The sequence below is a fragment of the Sus scrofa genome, chromosome 6 (genome assembly GCF_054392235.1).
Source record: "Sus scrofa isolate SSC_HxYL_T2T_F1_AM1 chromosome 6, Sscrofa_HxYL_maternal_Yorkshire_Landrace_v2.0, whole genome shotgun sequence".
Lineage (NCBI taxonomy): Eukaryota > Metazoa > Chordata > Mammalia > Artiodactyla > Suidae > Sus > Sus scrofa.
The window spans coordinates 160,759,638-160,779,156 of NC_139388.1; the positions used below are offsets into that span (position 1 = coordinate 160,759,638).

General features: G+C 40.4%; 1 long non-coding RNA gene across 1 annotated transcript in view; it reads left to right on the forward strand.

The window, feature by feature from the left end:
* LOC102158676 (uncharacterized) overlaps positions 1–18,437 on the forward strand; it is a 434,799-nt gene extending 416,362 nt beyond the window's left edge. Inside the window, exon 10 of the long non-coding RNA XR_014808243.1 lies at positions 18,382–18,437. This is a non-coding gene — a long non-coding RNA (uncharacterized LOC102158676). The remainder of the gene's footprint in view (positions 1–18,381) is intronic.
* The last annotated feature ends 1,082 nt before the right edge of the window (positions 18,438–19,519 follow it).

A 19,519-nucleotide genomic window follows, 5' to 3' on the forward strand; every position in this document is an offset into this window, starting at 1 on the left:
TGAGTACCAGAACTAATACTTGGCAAGTGGCATGTTCATTGCACAATTCCTCCCATATAATTTGTCTTGGAAGCCCACAATGCCAGGTATTATGATCCCTGTTCAACAGATGAGGGATCTGAAACAGAAAGGTAATGTACATTGCACAGCAACTAAGTGAGAGAACTGAGATTCGAGGCAAACATGATAAGCTCCAAAGAATTTGCCCACCCCATGCTGCCCTGGGGAGATGTCCAGTCCATTGCTTTATTCCAGAGATGTTTCGTGGGGCAAAGAAGGCATTGTAGAAGTGGATAGACATCAGTCTCATTGTGAGACACTTCGAACAGTTTATTTTTTTAACCATATAACTGAGGCTGTTTCATGAGAAGTCTCCACTTCTACAGGCTGGGAATCATCCATCTCAAATGGCTAAGTAGTAATACAGGTGACTCTGTCAAGAGCCTGGCACGTAGCCTGGTGCCAGGTCAGAGCGGCTGATCCTAGCTTTTATGGCCCTATTTACAGTTCATGGCCTTCCTGGCCTCTGTCATACCCTTCAAAGTGGCTGCCTTGTCTACATTCCTTGGTCATTTCTGTATAAACAGGACACTCTGGCTCACTTATGCAACTTTCAAGGGAGGTTTCTAAACATAGAGATGTTTGTAAACCTTCTTTCTCCACTTGCTTTAATGGAGTGCTGGGGTTTGGAAACCGGTTTTCTAGCTGGGTCATCTTGGGCACATCTCTGGGCTTTAGTTTCCTCCTCTACAAAAGAAGCTGGGCTAGAGCTGGATTTTTAAAACTTCCTATCAACAAAGACATTTGTATAATAAATGACCTCAAACCTCCCTGCGTTTTCTATTAAAAAATACTAAAGACTATGTCCTATCTTCAGTGCCTAATACAATGCCTGGAAAACCAGTGTTTAGTAGGTTTTCGCTGATGGAATTAGACTCTACAAAACCTCCTTAAGCTTGGTAGTCATCCATGCACTTCACCAAATATTTCAAAAGCTCACCTCTTCCAGGCACATGGTAGGGTGGCATTGCCACGTTCCCTCATGGCTGCACCAGGCCACTGGACATGTTCTGGTCAGTGAGCTGTGAGAGGGAGATTAAACATTTCGTCTCCAGTGAAAGATCCTTAGGATTCTCATTTCGGTCCACAGTAGCAAGGCAGTGTTCTAGATGGGGACTGCCCGGTCAGCCTGGGTCCTGGAGTGAGGACAATGACGCAGCAACTTCGCTGACACAGCAGACAGGCAGCAGAAGCAGAGGCATATATTTGCTGTTCTAAAGCACTGAAGATTTGAAATTGTTTGTTATCCCAGTGTAACCTAGCCTGTGCTGACTGATTTGGCAAAGTAAATCATAATCAGTTAGATTTCCCATTTTTAATAACCATAGAAATATACATCTTCCATTTAGAACCTCTAATGAACAAAGTAGTATGGTCACATGAAACTGATAGCACCCTGCCAAAATCACAGCAAAGTGATCATTTTTTCATAGCAGTGATCTCAATAGGATAGTCTCATTCCATTTAAGAATATGATTTCTGTTTGGCTTTTATTTTATTTTTTAATTAACTAATTAATTTTTATTAAAGCACAGTTGATTTACAGTGTTGTGCCAATTTCTGCCATACAGAGAAATGACCCAGTCATACATATATATACATTCCCTTTGTTTTTTGTTTTTTTTTTGTTTGTTTGTTTTTGTTTTTGTCTTTTCTAGGGCTTCACATGTGGTATATAGAGGTTCCCAGGCTAGGGGTCTAATTGGAGCTGTAGCCACTGGCCTACACTACAGCCACAGCAACACCAGATCCGAGCCGCATCTGTGACCTACACCACAACTCATGGCAATGCCGGATCCTTAATCCACTGAGCAAGGCCAGGGATCGAACCGGCAGCCTCATGTTTCCTAGTCAGAGTCCTTAACCACTGAGCCATGACGGGAACTCCCACATTCCCTTTCTTCTGTTATCTTCCATCCTGGTCTATCCAAAGAGACTGGATGTAGTTCTCTGTGCTATACAGCAGGACTTCATGGCTTATCCATTCTAAATGTAATAGTTTGCATCTACAAACCCAAACTTCCAGTCCATCCCACTCCCTCCCCACTCCCCTTGGCAACCACAAGTCTGTTCTCTATGTCTGTGAGTCTGTTTCTGTTTTGTAAATAAGTTCACTTGTATCATTTTTTAGAGTCCATATATAAGTGATATCATATGATATTTGTCTTCTTTGTCTTACTTGGTATGATAATCTCTAGATCTATCCATGTTACTGCAAATGGCAATATTTCATTTTTATGGCTGATTAATATTCTACTATATCTATTGATAAGTAGATGGGTAGATAGATAGATGGATATAAAACATCTTATTTATCCCATTCATCTGTTGATGGGCATTCAGGTTTCTTCCATGTCTTGGCTACTCTAGTGCTGCTATGAGCATTGGGGTACACGTATCTTTTCAAATTATATTTTCCTCTTGTATGTCTCTAGGAATGGGATTGCAGAATCATATGGTAGTTGTTCTATTTTTAGTTTTTTGAGGAACCTCTGTATTGTTCTCCATAGTGGCTGTACCAATTACATGTCTACTGACAGTGTAGGAGGATTCCCTTTTATCCACACCCTGTCCAGCCTTTATTACTTGTAGACATTTTGATGATGGCCATTCTGACTGGTGTGAGGTGATAGCTCATTATGGTTTTGATTTGCGTTTTACTAATAATTAGCAATGTTGAGCATCTTTTCATGTGTCTGTTGGTCATCTGTATGTCTTCTTTGGAGAAATGTCTTTTTAGATCTTCTGTCTATTTCTTGACTGGGTTGTTTATTTTTTTGATATTGAGTTGAGTGAGCTGTTTGTATATTTTGGAAATAAATTCCTAGTCAGTTGCGTTGTTTGCAGATTTTTTTTTTCTATTTTTTTTTTTTTTTTTTTTTTTAAGGGCCGCACTCGTGGCATATGGAGGTTCTCAGACTAGGGGTTAAATTGGAGCTGTTGCTGCCGGCCTACACCACAGCCACAGCAACACCAGATCTGAGCAATGTCTGCAACCTATGCCACATCTCACAGCAACACTGGATTCTTAACCTACTGAGTGAGGCCAGGGATCAAATCTGCGTCCTCATGGATGCTAATCAGATTCATTTGTGCTTAGCCACAATGGGAACTCCCTGCAAATATTTCGATCATTTTTTCAGGCGTTGAAAACTCATGTATAACTTAGGTGCTTGTTGCTATTTCAGCTCTTGTTTCTGTTCAGTGTGCTTAGTTCTGTATCACTGGCCTGATGAACCCTAGAAACCCTCCCAGTCTGGCCCACTGGAAAGAGCCTGCTCTTTGGAAACAGTCCATTTTCTCACCTCTCTGCACTTCAGTTTCCTTACTTATACAGAGGAATATAATATACTACCTCACAGTGCTGTTGTGAAGATCAAATGAACTATTATATCTGCTGCACTTCAAGCAGCTTACAGCGCATGTGATGTTGGCTTCCTGAGTGTGTCGGGGGCCTTTCAGCTCTGAATGTGGTGACCATGTGTTTGAGTTTGTCCTAAATGGTCCCAATTTCTCTTCTTGTTTTTACATAATTATTAAGAGTATCCTCTTTCACACTCAAATATTCCTGCTGAGACAACTGATTGCATGATCCTATAGTTCTAAGCATTGTGGGTCTGTGATCCTGATTATAACAAGCACCAGGACCCGTGCTGGTGCCGTCTTCTGTGGACCTTCCTTTGGTCATTCAGTAACTGTTCTCTCTTGCAGGGTGTTCAAGACAGGGCTGCTTTAGCCTGAAGTTTTCACATTAATGTGATAGTAGACATCTCAGAGGCATAGAAGCACAGGGCTGGAGAGGACGCAAAGATCATCTAGTCCAACACTTCCATTTTTCCTGGGCAGGACACAGGAGGGAGGTCACTCAGTCATTAGCAGCTATCCAGTTCTCATGGTCACACTTCTTATATGCTAGCCTAGTAGGCGGGTGTCCAAGCCCTACGATGAAATTACAGAGCTCAAGTCACACTTCTTGTGTTCTAGCCTAGTAGGTGGGTGACCAAGCCCTACGATGAAATTACAGAGCTCAAGGCCCAGCACTGCTCCATGCTAGATACTTCCCACTTGTCATGTGTGGGTCATAGTATACCCACCTCCTCGTTGTTGAGAGAGTTCCTGAGTGCTGAGCACATGTGGGACACAGTGGGTGCTCAGAAAATATTGCCCGGCTTCTGTTCTCATGCTTGATCTACCTCATGGATCCAGCCATGGGCATTGTGATTTTGTTATATACTGGGCTGTGCAAATGCTTGAATGGTCTTTGTCCTCATGGAGTATATTGTCCAGAAGTCTGACTCTCTCTGCAAATTCTTTACAATCAGTTCATTGTAAGAAGTGGGGCAGGATGTGGCTGAGGAGAATCTGGCCATTCCCTCCCATAAAATATACTTTGCAAGCCTAAAAGTAAATAATAAGATAATGATTATGGGCACATATTTGTAAATCCAGACTGTCTGTGTTCAGATCCTCACTCTGTCACTTGTTAGCCATGTGACTTGACTTAGTGCCTTAATTTCTCCATGCTCTGGTCTTCCCACCTATGAAATGGGGGTGGGTGCCATAATACTCACCACACTGCATGGTTGTGATGGTTGATGTGCTAATATGAAATAAGAACTTAGAACAGCACCTCAAGTGTAAAAGCTGTGTCATGCCCAATAGTTAAAAATTATTACTACATGTGCTAAATTACTTTCTCTAATATCTTTCTCTTCTTTCTCTACCTAATGAAACCCCGGTCATTATTTCACTCTACCACAATGCTTTTTTATTTATTAAACAGCAGGACAAAGTAATACAACAATCAGCAGGGTAATGTAATACAAATAAGGGGAAGTCATTTACAAAGCATTACTCCATTAAGGTTTCTGCCACCGTGTCCCCACGTTCTCTTGCAGTCTTAGAAAATTCACACTCATGAACTTTACCTGGATTTAATTATATGGCATTATTTATTTATTTTTCTTTCAACTTTTTATTTTAACATGATTTCAGGTTTGCAGAAAAATGGCAGAATAGTGCCAAGAATGCCTGTGTCTTAATTTTGGGCTGTTACAACAAAGTACCATCGACTGGGGGCTTATAAAGAACATGAATTTTTTTCCTCACATCTCTGGAAACTAGGAAGTCTGAGAGCATAAGGCTGGCATGGCTGGGTTCTGGTGAGGGCACTTTTCTGGTTGCAGGCTGCCCACTTCTCCCCGCATTCTCACAGGGCTGAAGGAGAGAGAGAACAAGGAAGCTATCTCATGACATTTCTAAAGGCACTAATCCTGTTCATGAGGGCTCTACCCTCCTGATTCCATCTGTTAATCCTAATTACCTCCCAAAGACCCCACCCACTTCCTACTACCATCACGTCGGCGGGTAGGATTTCAATCTATGGATTTTGGAAAGAACGCAAACATATAGTCCCTAACATCCTTTATACTTTTCCCCCAGATTCCCCAAATGTTAATATCTTATCACATTTGAAAATTCTCTTTCTCTCACCAATGTTTTTTGAAACCTTGGAGAATATGTTGCAGACATGATATTTCTTTATCCCTAAATGTTTCAGTGTGTTTTTACTAAAAACAAGGATATTCTCTTCCATAACCACAGTGTAATAAACAAAATCAGAAAATTAGCATTGAGACAATACTATTACATTATTCAAATTTTACAAATGTTCTAATAATGGCTTTTATAACAAAAGAAAACCATGGCTTATATACTCCGTTCACTTGTCATGCCTCTTCTGTATTAGTTAATCTGGAGCAAGTTCATTCAGTTGCTCTGTGTCTTTAATGGCATTGACATCTTTGAAATGTGCTGGTCGGTTATTTTGTAGAACATTCCTCAATTTGGTTATCTGATGTTCTCTCATGATTAGGTTCAGTTTATGCATTTGTGGGCAAAAACATCACAGAAAGATGTTGGCCCTTCCGTGCTTTTTGTCAGGAGGCACATGGTGTCAAATTGTCCCATTACTGATGATGTTAATTTGACCTCTTGATTTAAAGTGGTATGTGCCAGTTTTCTCTACTCTTAAGTTCCTATTTTCCTCTTTCTAGTTAAGTGATTTTGGACAGATGCTTTGAAACTATGCAAATATCCTGTTACTCCTAAAAGTTTCACTCACCAGTTTTAGCACTCATTCATAATTCTTGCTGAATCAATTATTATTGTTATAGTTGCCAAATGGTGATCTTCTAAATGCAGTATTTTGTCTTCTTTCTTTTGTTGGATTTCTACTGTAAGGAAGATCTTTCCCTTCTCTACCTTTTGCTTAGATCCATACAGACTCCTGTATGTATTCTTTTTCTATTCCATGAATTATAATATTATTTATTTGTTTTGCGATTCATATTGTATCAATGGCTGCCTCTAGTCATTTTCCAAATTTGCTTTTAAAAACCATTTCTTTCAGAAGCCTGGTCCAGTCTACTCCAGCTCATCGAGTAGCTTACTCCCTTGTGTGCCTCTGGATTGTGTATTTTCCTCTCCTTCTACATTTCTTGTTGGGTACTTGTTGGTTTTATTTCACATTAGTCTGTGAACTCTTGAGTGTAAGGAAGATGTCTGATTCATCTCTGTTTAGTGCAGTGATTGGAGCAAGGGGGAAACACAGTTCATCCTTGTTGAAAACATGAATGAATGGAAGAAAGAAAAAAAAAAAGAAAGAAAAACTGTCTACCAATCTACCTCAATCATTTTGGGGGAGCAGCAGCTCCAACTAGCAAAAAGGAAATTATCTATTAACATTCATAGCAGGCTACTGTAGGTCTTTCAATACCAAGGCCAAATCAACGTGGATTAAATTGTTGACATGTAGGAACTTAACATAAATGTTTCCTCTCATTGCAGGGGCTCCTGGCCAACTCTGATCTCATATTCTTACTATTTCTTTACAATTAGCTTGATATGGTTCTGTTTTTCCTACTGGTTCTTCATGAATGAAGAACCTCTCTGCTCAAAGATGAAATAAAGGGGTGTTATCAACCCTTTCTTTGAAAGTGGTGAATCTAGAGAAAAGGGTCTGGGCTCTTGATCAAGGGACCTGGGTCACTTTCCCATCTGTGCAGCTAGATGTGTGACTCTGGGGGAGTTATTAACCTCACTTGGCCTTGGTCTCCCCCTCTTTGAAACGGAGCACATTACATCCACGATGCGGAGATATCTTGGGCTCCAAATGAGGGAACCTATGTGAAGTCACTTTGAAACTCTTTGGAGCTTCTCAACCTGTACTTGGTGTTCCATTTGCCTGAGATGACCTTCCTGGTCTCTGCTGCCTCTTTATCAGCAAATCCTTCCTTCCGTCTCAGAACTCTGCTTATATACTACCCCTTGCATGTGTCCTCCTTGGGGGACATATTGTATCCCATGATTTTCTGTTTTGTCTGAATACAACAAAAAGGACACTGGGATATATACATTGTCTTCACAAGCCACACTAAATGGTTCCTCTGAACTGTCCCTGGACTTCTTCATGGTCCTGGCATTTACTTCTTTGCATAATAATGACACCTCTCACCCCCCACCAGTTAAACCTCCAGCTTTCAGACTGTTGAATTATCCTTTGCCTCCTTCACCCCCAGTTTCCCCATCTCAGGATGAGCCATGCCCCAAATCCTTGTACTTGGGTTTATTCCTTATATGAGACACTCATTTCTGTCTCACCCGGACTCAATAGATTGTCCCTGGATCTGGGAAAAAGAAAACTGTTACAGATGGGAAGGTAGACTTCCCAGGCCAGAATATGTATAGTAAAAGTAAAAAGTAGAAAATTCCCTAGATATTTATTTATTTATTTATTTATACTTAATTGAAGTATAGTTGATTTACAATGTTGTGTTAATTTCTGCTTCACAGCAAAGTGATTAAGTTATACATAGGTATAACTATTTTAAAAATATTCTTTTTCATTATGGTTTATCATAGGACATTGAATATAGCAAATATTTTAATCAGAATTTTTAAAAAGGAGCCAAATGGGGCACATTAAATTTTTCCTTTTGTTGCCCATAACCAGTAAGGGACTATTCATCTCCTATACTGCACCTTTGTAGAGTCATTGACAGTAGGTTCATGGTATGCTATAGTGAGAAGGATTTTGCAATTGTTCTCGGGATGGAATGGAGTAATTGGTTTATAATGTCTGCCAAAGACATGGAAAAGGGAAGTGGCAGCACATGTGCCATCCTGATCAAGTCCAAACTTTTCTGTCACTAATGAATTTTATTACTATCCTTGGGCTAGATGGCCTTTCTGATCCTTGACAATATCACATTTTTGGTGTCTGGTCCCTCCCATTCAGAAGGAAGTATGGGTAAGATGCTCTCCAAAGGTGGGGTATAGCAGGATGATGGATGATATTTTTCTGCCACTATGTCACTCCTGAATTTTCATCACTGCATTCCTGATTTGACAAGTGATTTAGTGTCCCAGGCTGGGGGAGGACTGATGGATGAATCAGTCCTCTGTGCATGGCCGTTGGGCAGGAAATTAATAAGAATGCTAGCTGACATGATCTATGGTACTGTAAGCTCATTATGCCTGATTAGCTTCCAGCCTTTCACTCCCTCTGACAGCTTCAGGGCTCCAAGGTTTCCAATGGCAACTATTTCCCTTTCTCTAACTGATTGCTAGGTCTCTGACCATGAAACCAGACCCTCCCACAGACTTGACAGAGTGGGGACTTTTCTGCATCGTGTTACCTTCTCCTTCTTGGCAATGGGAAGGCGAGCTCCTGGGTTGTCTAAGTGGTGTTGACAGTCAGGCCCTTTGAACTCAGGAAACAAAGTTTGAAGGGGTCAGTTCAGTTCAGTTGATCAAGCTCTTATCAAACTACTTACTATGTGCTGACATCTATATTCAGAATGGAGGTGGCCATAGAAGTAGGTCATGTGGAGCAGAAAATGGAGGAGAAGCAGTTTAATTTTTATAACAAATATTTATGAAGTACAATGGTACCAAGCACTGTCTCAGGCTGGCATTAGGAACAAAAGGGTAGGAGAGAAGTGGCTAAAAGGAAATTGATGTGTGCCATAAATAAATGTATATATAAATTTCACATATTATTATATGAATATAATTGAATATATATACTTGATTGAATGCAAAATGAATTGATGTATCTATGTAAGTAGAAATTAATTATGTATATGTGTATATTCTTATATATATATTCTAAAAGCAACTCCTATATCTACTATACCCTCAAAATTGGGCTAACTTCTCTCGGGGGTCTCCCTTTGCCATCCTGAACACTCTATCACTCCATTCTTGCTTCCCTAAAATACACACTTCCTTGTGTTATTATTTATTTCAACCTTGATTTTGTTTTTCAAATAGCCATAGAATAGCCTACATTTGTCATTCTGAAGAAGATATATGGGCTGAGATTTCAATTTCAATAGAGACGGGAGAGTCAACAAATAGTGAATAAATCTAATTTAGGTAAATATTACTGACAATTTTTATAGTAATTAGTCGTATGAATTCTAAACAAATCCACTTGAAAGTTTATGGACTCTTCTCCCATAGGTAGCCAAGTAGAGACTTTTGCTATCTTGCTAGAGTAGAAAGGAGATGGGTTTTCGCTTTAGGGCCAAACTTCAAACTTACTGCTTCAGAGAACTCTTCCCTGACTCCACACACAAGCTCAGGCTCTCTATTGCATGAGAAATACACTGATTGAAACTGTGGCTCTGTAAGTTGTAAAGTGACATGCTAATGCTAATAATTATTACCAACTTCTAGGACATGATCGGAAGGAAAGAAAATGGTAAGAGAGACTTTCGTCTGTCTTTGGGTTAAGTCTACTTTAATTTTAGCCTATAGAAAAGGGTGACTTTTTCTTCTTCTTCCCACCATTCATGGCCAACCACAGGGGACCTCATTAGTGATTAAGTTTGTATTTGCCACACCCCCAACTTGGCCCAAGAAGTAATAGGGTCTGAAAATACACATGGCTGTAGAACAATTCAGACATAAATTTAATGGCACTTAAAGGATAACAACCAGGCAGACATGCCCAGCCTCCCTGAAACTGTCTCTCAATGACCTCATAAGAAATGAATATTTCAAGTAGTGGAAAGTGCATGGATCTGGGAAGATTTTGCAAATCATAGTCCCCCCGGTTAAAAGGGAGCAGAGGGCCATACTCTTCCACATGCCTTGGTCTGTTGTCACAAGAAAGACATTCTGGCTCAAGTTTTATTCAATTTTCAAGAGCTTATTTAGAAAATTTAAGACGCTGTTTTTTCCTCTCTTTCATTCCCAGGGATCTCGGAGGGTGGTGTGGTTTGCTTGCCATGTGAACTCAAGTGAGTCATTTCTTGTCTTTGAAGCTGTTTCCTCATGAATAAAGTGGGGCTCAAAGTCTCTATCCTGTCCTTCTCTGAACGTTGTTTGCAGAACTGAATGACCAATGAGAGAGAAGATCCCACAAAACTCTGTGGAGATATAAGGATCCTTTATTATCAGGGGTCCTTGGAGGGAGGGAAGGTATGCGCTGCCTTAGCAGATCAGCACCAACATTTTCAAACTCAAGTTGGCACCTACAAATGAATAGTCCCATCTTGACATGCTCACTGGACAAGAACAAGTACAGACACCAAAAGCACAAGCTGACCTGCTCACCCCTGCCCCATCCAGCTTCCTCAAAGTGTATATTTGTGGGTTTTGACAGCTTGCATTGAGAAGTGATCAGCTGTAATTTTCTTTTTTTTCCCCATACAGCCATAGATTAGCCTACATCTGTCATTCTGAATAAGATAGAAAAGTGAAACTTCCATTTTAATAGTGATGGTTAGAGCAAATTAATATTGAATACATCTCATTTAGGTAAGTGTTACTGGAAGTAATTTTATCATGATCATTTTTATGAGTATGGAGTTCTAAAGATATTCACGTTGTAGCTTTGTGTGTGATTTTTTTTGTTCACATAGACAGCCAAGCAGAGGATTTTGCTTTGATTTTGGCGTAATAGAAAGGTGATAGGTTTTAGCCCCAGGATGTTCTGGGTTCCAACCTTGATCAAATTACTTGTGTTTTATAACAGGGATTTTTTTTTGGTCAAACATTTTTAATTGTATTTTCATATCTTATAAATATTGTTGCCTGCAAGCCTTCTCACTCTCAGAAACAATGCTTTCCAGAGCTTTGGGGAGAAGCCTAGTACCTTCATAAAACAACATAGCTATGGCTCGGTTTTGACATAAACATTACATATTTGAGTCCAAAGCAAGTTAAAAGCTTAAAGGTGAGTTTTACGGAGAAAGAATATATCAGTTAGGATTTGCCTTTTGTTGCATGTTATAGAAACCTGACTACTAAGACTTCACCCATAGGATTTTGTGTCTTGGTTTTTGTTCGTTTGTTTCTTCACATAACAAATCCAGAGACAAGTAGTCCAGAGCTCACGTAGTGGTAACACAATGCTGTTTGGGACCATGTAATGGTTGGTTTTATGTGTCAACTTGGCTAAACTCTAGTCCCCAGTTATCCACTTAAATACCAATCTAGTGCTGGGAAGGTATTTTATAGATGCAATTAAAGTCTATAATCTGTTTACTTTAGGTAAGGAAGATTATCCTAGATAATCTGGAAAACCCTGATTCAATCCATTGACAGACCTTCAGAACAGAACCGAGAATTCTCTGAAGAAGAAATTATTTCACCTGTGGGTTTCGGCTTCCTCCTGTGCCCCAGAGTTCCAGCCTGCCCTTCCTGTTAAGCTGCCTTACAGGTTTCAGACTTGCCTAGACAAGGCAGCCTGCACAATTACATAAAAGTCTTTTGCAATCCAACTTTCTGTCTCCACCCCCTCACCCCCAGTTCTGCTGTGGAACCATGCCTGTTAGAGACCCAGACTTCTCCCTTTCTCCATCACCATCTTTGGTGCTTGCCAGCCAACTTCTGCACTGTTAGGCATCATGCCTGCCTTCCTGGCAGGAAGAAGGGGAAAAGGAAAAGGACAGAAACCCAAAACAAATACCAGTCAAGCCTGGTGTTTTTTAAAAAGGAAAACCCTGCCCAGCACCTTCCACTTATAGCTCATTGGTGAGGACTGGGCCACGTGGGCAGCCCTAGTATCCTCTGGATCTGGAGAGGAGAGTGCTTCCCTCTAGGCACACTGGGGCCCTGAATAAAACAGGGAATCTATAATAAGGAAGAACAAGGAACTAGAGGTTGGGCTGGCAGCTACAGAAAAGATTTTTTTTTTTTAATTCCTTTATCATATGAAGAACAAAACCTGAATGTCTTAGATCACAGAAAGGCCACTCCTTCCACCTGTGGCAACCAGGCCCTGAGGCTTGCTGATGAAGAAACCCCACCCCCCTGCCCCTGGCGAGGTCTACACCTTCCAGCTGCAAAGATTCTGGAGAAAAGATAGGAGAGTGAAATGGAAAAGGCAGGCAGATTATGCTCTGACCTCTCTCTGCATCTCAGCCCAGAATGGAGCAGCATGGGGGAAATGGGCACTGCTCTTGCCCTTCTATTGAGGACTCTGAAAAGAGCTGCAAAGGCAAACTCATCAGTATAGAATAGAGAGACAGAAGGAAAACCAGTACTTGGCTTTTCCAAGCCCCCTGTTTTCCTGTGTATTACCATCAGGTGACCCAAATTTCCCACATGCCCTTGGGTAGGCTTGGGAAGTGATTGAGTTGAGGGGTGGCAAGCTTTGCCGTAGGACCTGCTGCAAGAAGTGGGGAGATCCAGGGCAGAATGGAGACCCTGGCAAGGACTGGAGGTGAGACACTGGCAGAGTCCAAGGCCCTTCAGAAGCTGGTAGGATATGGGGATAGGGAGTGGGTGGTGTAGGGGGAGGGAAAGAGTGGGAGGCTTTGAGTTCTTAGTGCCACCTTTGGTATCAGAACAAAGGGCAATGCCCAGGCACAGGAGCCAGTTGTAATAGCAGTGGCCATTCCAGGGAGCATCTCCAAATGGTCCCTCTGCAGGAAAGGCCAGTGATGGTCTAAGGGTCCCCAGGGATATAGACCTCATCTCTGCTCTGCTGCCTTAGGTCCCACCCCAGGTACTAACTTAGAGAGGAGCAGGAGAAGAGGGCCAAATATGAGTGACTGAGCCAATTTCACCTGAAGAAAGCTAAACAGTAGCCACAAAGGACTGCTGACTTATTGAATTAGGATGTAAGTGCCGCAGACTGGATTAGAATATAGTTCCCCTCACCCCCCAGCTGCCCAGGAGATGGAGACGCATTCACAGTTAAACTCATGAGCGTTAAGGAGAAATTGAACTCTATTTCTTTGCACATTAGAATCAGTGTGGAATTTTGCAACCTCCCTTCCTCTCTGCCCCTGTGGTGCCTTTTAACATGAGGACAATAATACTTACTGCCTGAGGTGGTTGGGAGAATAAAAATGAAATCTCACTCCCTCTGTAAAGGCACAGGTGAGTTAGGCATATTTAGTAGGGTAGCATAATTTCAGTCACCTGAGCTGACTGGTGAGTAGAACCTAGCAAAGCAAGGCTGCCTGTCGCTCTTGGAATGGCAAGGTAAGGAAGGTATCTAGGGGCACATCTCAACCTGACCAGGTTATCACATTTTCTAACCCTAGTCCTTCTTTCTGCCATAACCCAAATGTGACAGTGTACCACCTTGTTTCTTTTCCTTCATAGTACATCACAATACTGCTTATGTATTTTTATTTGTTTAATTGTACGTCTCCAGAAAGGCAAGACCTACATCTAGTTTCCTTAAAACTTAGGTACATGGTAGGCATGTATTAACTGATTAATGAACTAATGATGCCATTACTTCCTTGGGGCCTTAAAAACTCAGTTTTCATACACCCAACATGGCCGGTCATACGTGAGTACATTTTCATCACAGGGAAAATTAGTTTATAGAACATATTTCTCTGTGCAATCACTATCCATTAATGTAATTTGCTAATTTTAATTTATTTTTCAAACCCGGTGAATTACCATTTTAATAAATACTAACTTTATTTATGAGTCAACATCCAAATGTGTGATCTATTTAGTCTTAGAGTACAATGCCTAGAGTTTTTATAAAACCCCAAAATTACCACCTCTAAGAATTCCATATCCTAACCTTTTTTTCAGTATGATCTGTTTTCCAGATTCTTTTTAATTTTTAAAAAAATATTTTTCAAGTTTTGCTGAAGTACAGTTGATTTACAATGTTGTGATAATTTCTGCCATACAACAAGGAGATTCCATTATACATATACATCTATCCATTCTTTTCCAGTTCTTTTCCCACATAGGTTAGCACAGAATATTGGGTAGAGTTCCCTGTGCTACATAGCATGTCTTCATTGACCATTCATTCCATATACCACAATGTCCATATGCTACCCCCAAGTCCCCAATCCATCCGTCTCCCCCACCTTTCTGCTTTTGAAACTATAAGTTTGTTTTTGAAGTCTGTGAGTCTGTTTTTCTGTTTTGTAAATAAGTTCATTTTTATCATTTTTTTAGAATCCACATATAAATGATTGACTTCATTTAGTACGGTAATCTTAGGTCCATCCACATTGCTGAAAATGGCATAATTCCATTCTTTTTTATAGCTGAATAATATTCCATCCACATCTTCTTTATCCATTCATCCAGATTCTTATTTTACTCTTAGCATTTTAGGGGAATGAAGCTTTTTCCCACCTAGGACACTTTGGAGCTTGTAGGAAAGAAGTTCCATAATGGATTTCCAGAGTGTTTCCTCCAAAGAATATATGTGTGTGTGTGCTCATGTGTGTGTTTTGTATATATAAACACTCATGTATTTGCATGTGTGTTTCATATACATGTACAGTGACATCTATATTTAACACACACACATAGTGTGCATATATTTGAAGTATAATAAATGAAGGAGAACCATAGAGTCATAATGTCAAAGCCAGAAGTTTTCTCAAGACTATCACTTCGACTCCCGTTTTTTTAGAGTTGAGGACACTAAAGTCTAGAGAGGTCAAGGGACTTTTCAAAGATCAGACGGCCAGTGGATGCTAAAACTGCTTTATACCAAGCTCTTTACTTGTGGTTGAGAGTCCTTTTCAGGACTCCATCTGCCATCGGTAAATGTGTCTCCCATCTAGCTGGGAATTGGGACCTGTGACCAGTCTAGACACACACCACCCTACTTGAGCATCAGGATGAAAAGCCCTAATTTCTTGAACCTTCTCTGTGAGAGAGCACATGTAGCATCTCCTCTGTTCACAGGAAACTTTGGACATAGTCTCCTCTAGGCTTCATTATTATTTATGCAGGAAATTGGGAAGATTCTCATGCCAAAAATGCTGTGCTGAAATGATAAAGTCAGGTAGAGCTGCTAATAGACAGTGTCTGTGGAAGGGGAGGGGCAAGAAAGACGGAGAAAAAGGGAGGGACATGGGGAGGGGAGGACAGGCCTCAGGATGGAGAAATGACAAATAGAGATAACGCCAGTGTTACAGAGGAAAATCCGTGTGAGGACAAAGCAAGAAGGTATAGCCATCTCTAAGCCAGGAAGAAATTGTTACCACAAACCAAATCTGTCCACACCTTGATTTGGTACTTCTAGCCTCTAGAGCTTTAGCAAATTAATTTCTGTCGTTTAAGCTGCTCAGTCTATGGTATTTTGTTATGGCAGCCCAAGCTGGCTAATACAAGAAACATGGAATTTGATAATTAGGTTTTAGCAAATGGCTTTATTTATAAGCATTAAAATTTATATTCAGACCTGGCAAATAGTTCTTCTCAATAAATGGATGTTGAAAAAGACCAATATTTAGGTGTTTCTACATTATACCAAACTAACGATAATGTTAACAGCAGCCACATTAACATCCAGGATAATAACAAGCCAAGCAAATGTTATTGTTTGTTTTTTTTTTTCTCCATTTGATCCGCACAGCGACTCAAGAGACACAGTTATAACTATCATACCCATTTTACAGATGGGAAAATAATCTTACCCTTTTAGAGCTTTAGGGGTAAACTTTTTTCTCATGAGTTAAGTGTCAGGGCCATACTCAAACCCACACTTTCTAACTCCCTCCAGGGCTCTCTTCAGCCAGAAATGCTTCTTCTCTGAGAAGTTAAAACTCTCTTCTCTGAGAAGTTGTTGGAGTTACTCTTTTTTGAATCTATCTGAAAAATAAAATGTGTTCCTTCAGAGCACAACATCATCAGAGCCAGGAATTTTTGGCAAAGATTTTTATCATCACAGTATGTTCTGGCCTACTAATGGGTCGAAGGGGATGGTGAAGCCTGACATCCATCCATAATGCATGGGGGGTGGGTCAGGGAGAGTGAAGGGAGGGGTAAGCAGAGATACCATGCAAACCATTGAAAGTTATATTAAACAGAGATGAGGCATGTCGAAGGCCTGGAACTTGAGCGAGATCCAGTACTGGAGCTTCAAGGCAGAATAATTTAGAAGTTCAGGGCAAGGAAAATAGAAAGTGACATCTGATACAGGAAAATGTCTCTGACCTGGACAATAAAATAAAATTAGCTTGCACTGCATGTTGGGAATGCAGGATTTTAAATAAAGGGAATTTTGGCAATGGTTAGTGACTTAGCTAAAGCAAGTCAAAAAGCAAGGAAAAAAGTGACCCACATCATGACAGAAATTCTTTTTTTTTTTTTTTTTTGATACTTGGGTGGACAGTTTTGAGATGCATTTATTAAGCACCTGTCTATACCACAGCTGTGGCCTAATCAATAATGCAAACTTACACTGGTTTTATCTCCCTCTTTCTTGCATGTGTTTTCCTCTTGTCTCTCATCCCTCCTTCCTGGAATCACTTCCTAAATGAACTGACAGCACTTTGTCTCCATTTCTGCCTTTGAGAGAACTCAGGCTAAGAGCGTTGATTATAAAAGAAGTCCTAGAATGTAGACCTTCAGAAAGAGATTTGGGGGCTTTATAAATAGGATCTGCTGGATCAAAGACCTAATTCCCAAGAAGGAAACTTCTACCAGGAGACACAGTAAGATTTCCACTAAACTTCAGACCATATATTTTCACCTGGCCATTTTGGGCTCCCCTATTAATGGACTTACAAGCAAAGAAAGGAGTTGCTGAACTGGTAGAAGAAATGGACACTTACTCCCAAGAGAGAGAGTTGCTGTCACAGAATGAAGGCAGGGCCAGTTATGTCAGAAATTCAAGGGGACAATCTTCCATGCATGGTGAGAAGAGTGAGCTGATAACTGAAGGAGCCTTGGCCAGGAACAGCCAAGGGTTTATACACATTTAGGGGCAGGCATCCTGGGGCAGTTCACCAGGAAAGCAGCCCAGACTGGCTCAAGTATTGGCTGGGAGGGCAATCTGGAGAGGATGTTGGAGGAGGAAGGTGATGAATTTTAATTAAGGCTTGGGACAGCTGTGATTGTGAGCATATAGCTTTTTTTCATGTGCAGATAGCAGCTACCCACCTCTTTGAAGAAGATGAGCTATGGAAGTCATGAACAAATCTGGGTGATGCCAAGGGTGGACTGTATTAGGTGCTTCTTTTGAGCCTCTTCAAACGCTCTCAGCATCACTTCTTCCTTCAGCTGCTGCTGCAACAACCAGTTCAATTGATAGGGAGCAATATTATGTTAACTGGCAAAGCCTCGAAAGGTCATGTTTGAATGAATTTGTTCCCCTGGGGTTATGCTTGACCAGTGGGGTCAACAGCCAATGAGTATGTTCTTCCTCCACTCCCCTCCTGGAAGAATAGTTCTGAGATGTATTCTAGAAGGTTCTTGGGAGTCCTGGCAGGATCAAGCATCGCTCTCCTAGAGTGGTAAATAGATCAATAATGATTCTTCCCCATATTAGTCTTCTTTCCTTCTCTCTTTCTGTGTTTCATTTGCCCTACCCCTAACTGCTACTTCCAGGAATCAGACCATGATGGAAGATCATATAAAAAAGGGAATGTGTATATATATATATGTATATATATATATATGTATGACCGGGTCACTTTGCTGTGCAGCAGAAATTGACACAGCATCGTAAATCAACTATACTTTAATAAAAAAAATTAATAATTCCTAAATGAACCAACTCCACACTAGCCTTTGTCTCAGCATCTGCTTTGGGGGGAATCCAGGCTAAGGTAATGCAGTTTTGAAATTGTCTTTTAGTTGTACCAGATAACTAGTCTCAGCAATACTCATGTAAATAATATATTATTAGATCTTTATTTATTTGTTTTGGTGTATTGGAAACCACTCACCTTTTAATTATGGGGCTTTGAGTTATTTGTGGTATTTATTGTAACTGTAGTTTTCAGACAATTTTTTAAAGATATTTTCTGTTATCTATTCTTATCGCCAAACTTTTGCTTTCTTATGTCTGGTTCTCAGAATGATGATATTTGGAAAATCTCACAAAGGATGCTGATCAGATGGCAAATGACATGGTGAGTAAGGAGTATTTCATAATATTTTATATTTGATATGTTGTTTGTTTTTTGTAGCCTATTGCTTACTTTCTAAATTAGTGAGGTTTTTTTTTTTTTTTAAATCATTGGCCTTGTAATAGGCAATGGTTAAGGAGATTAAATGTTATATATTAAAACAAATAATACTAGCTCTTAAAACTAGAGCTATAACCAGAAAAATGTGTTTATGGTATAACATTAAATGAAAAAAAGAGGATATGAAATGTATTATATTGAATACAATAACTATGAAAAAAGGCTGGCAGTGATTCTTCCGAGACAGTAATAGATAGTATAGCACTCTAGCCTTGGGCTAAAGGACAAAAATATTTTTAAAATCTTATCTAATGCTATTATATTCCTTAAAAATATATTTTTTAAAGTAAATAAAAGTTGAACACATGCAGTTTTTGGTGTAAAGTAAACTGAAGTGATTCAGATCTCATTGTGCCTGTCTTTTCTGTGCTGTTGGTAACACACAGGCCTTTGTTCTTTCATTTGGAGAAAGTCACACTTTATTAATAATAACAACCCAATGTCTTGAGGGATCACTGAGCAAAGGCACACGACTTTGGAATGCTAGGCTCTGCCCCTGCTTTCAGCATATTTGGAGAGCATTTCCCTGGAAGCTGAAGGAGCAGGGAATTTGCTTGCTTTCAATGGCCTCCTCAAGCACATGTAACTTACTGGAGCTTAAAGACTTACATTTGTAAAAGCCATTAGTGTCGATTAATGCAGACAAATGATTGAAATGGGGACATTGGGAGGTGCAACTCCACACCTTGTACCATTTATGGGCAGGAAATGAGGAACAATTAGGTTGGTAAGGCTGGAAAACACCCCACTAGCCCTGCCTGGATGGGGTCAGCTAGAGGAAAGCTCAATGGGAGTGTAATGGGAGAAGGGCTGGGGCCAGGACAGCGACAGATGGGAGCAACAGACAGCAGTCGCGGCTAAAGCAGATTTCTCGGCTCTGCTCCTCCACGTCAGACATTGCTGGTACTAATGGTGACAACTTGAATTGGGGTTGTTACAACTACCTTGGAAGTATGCTCATTTAG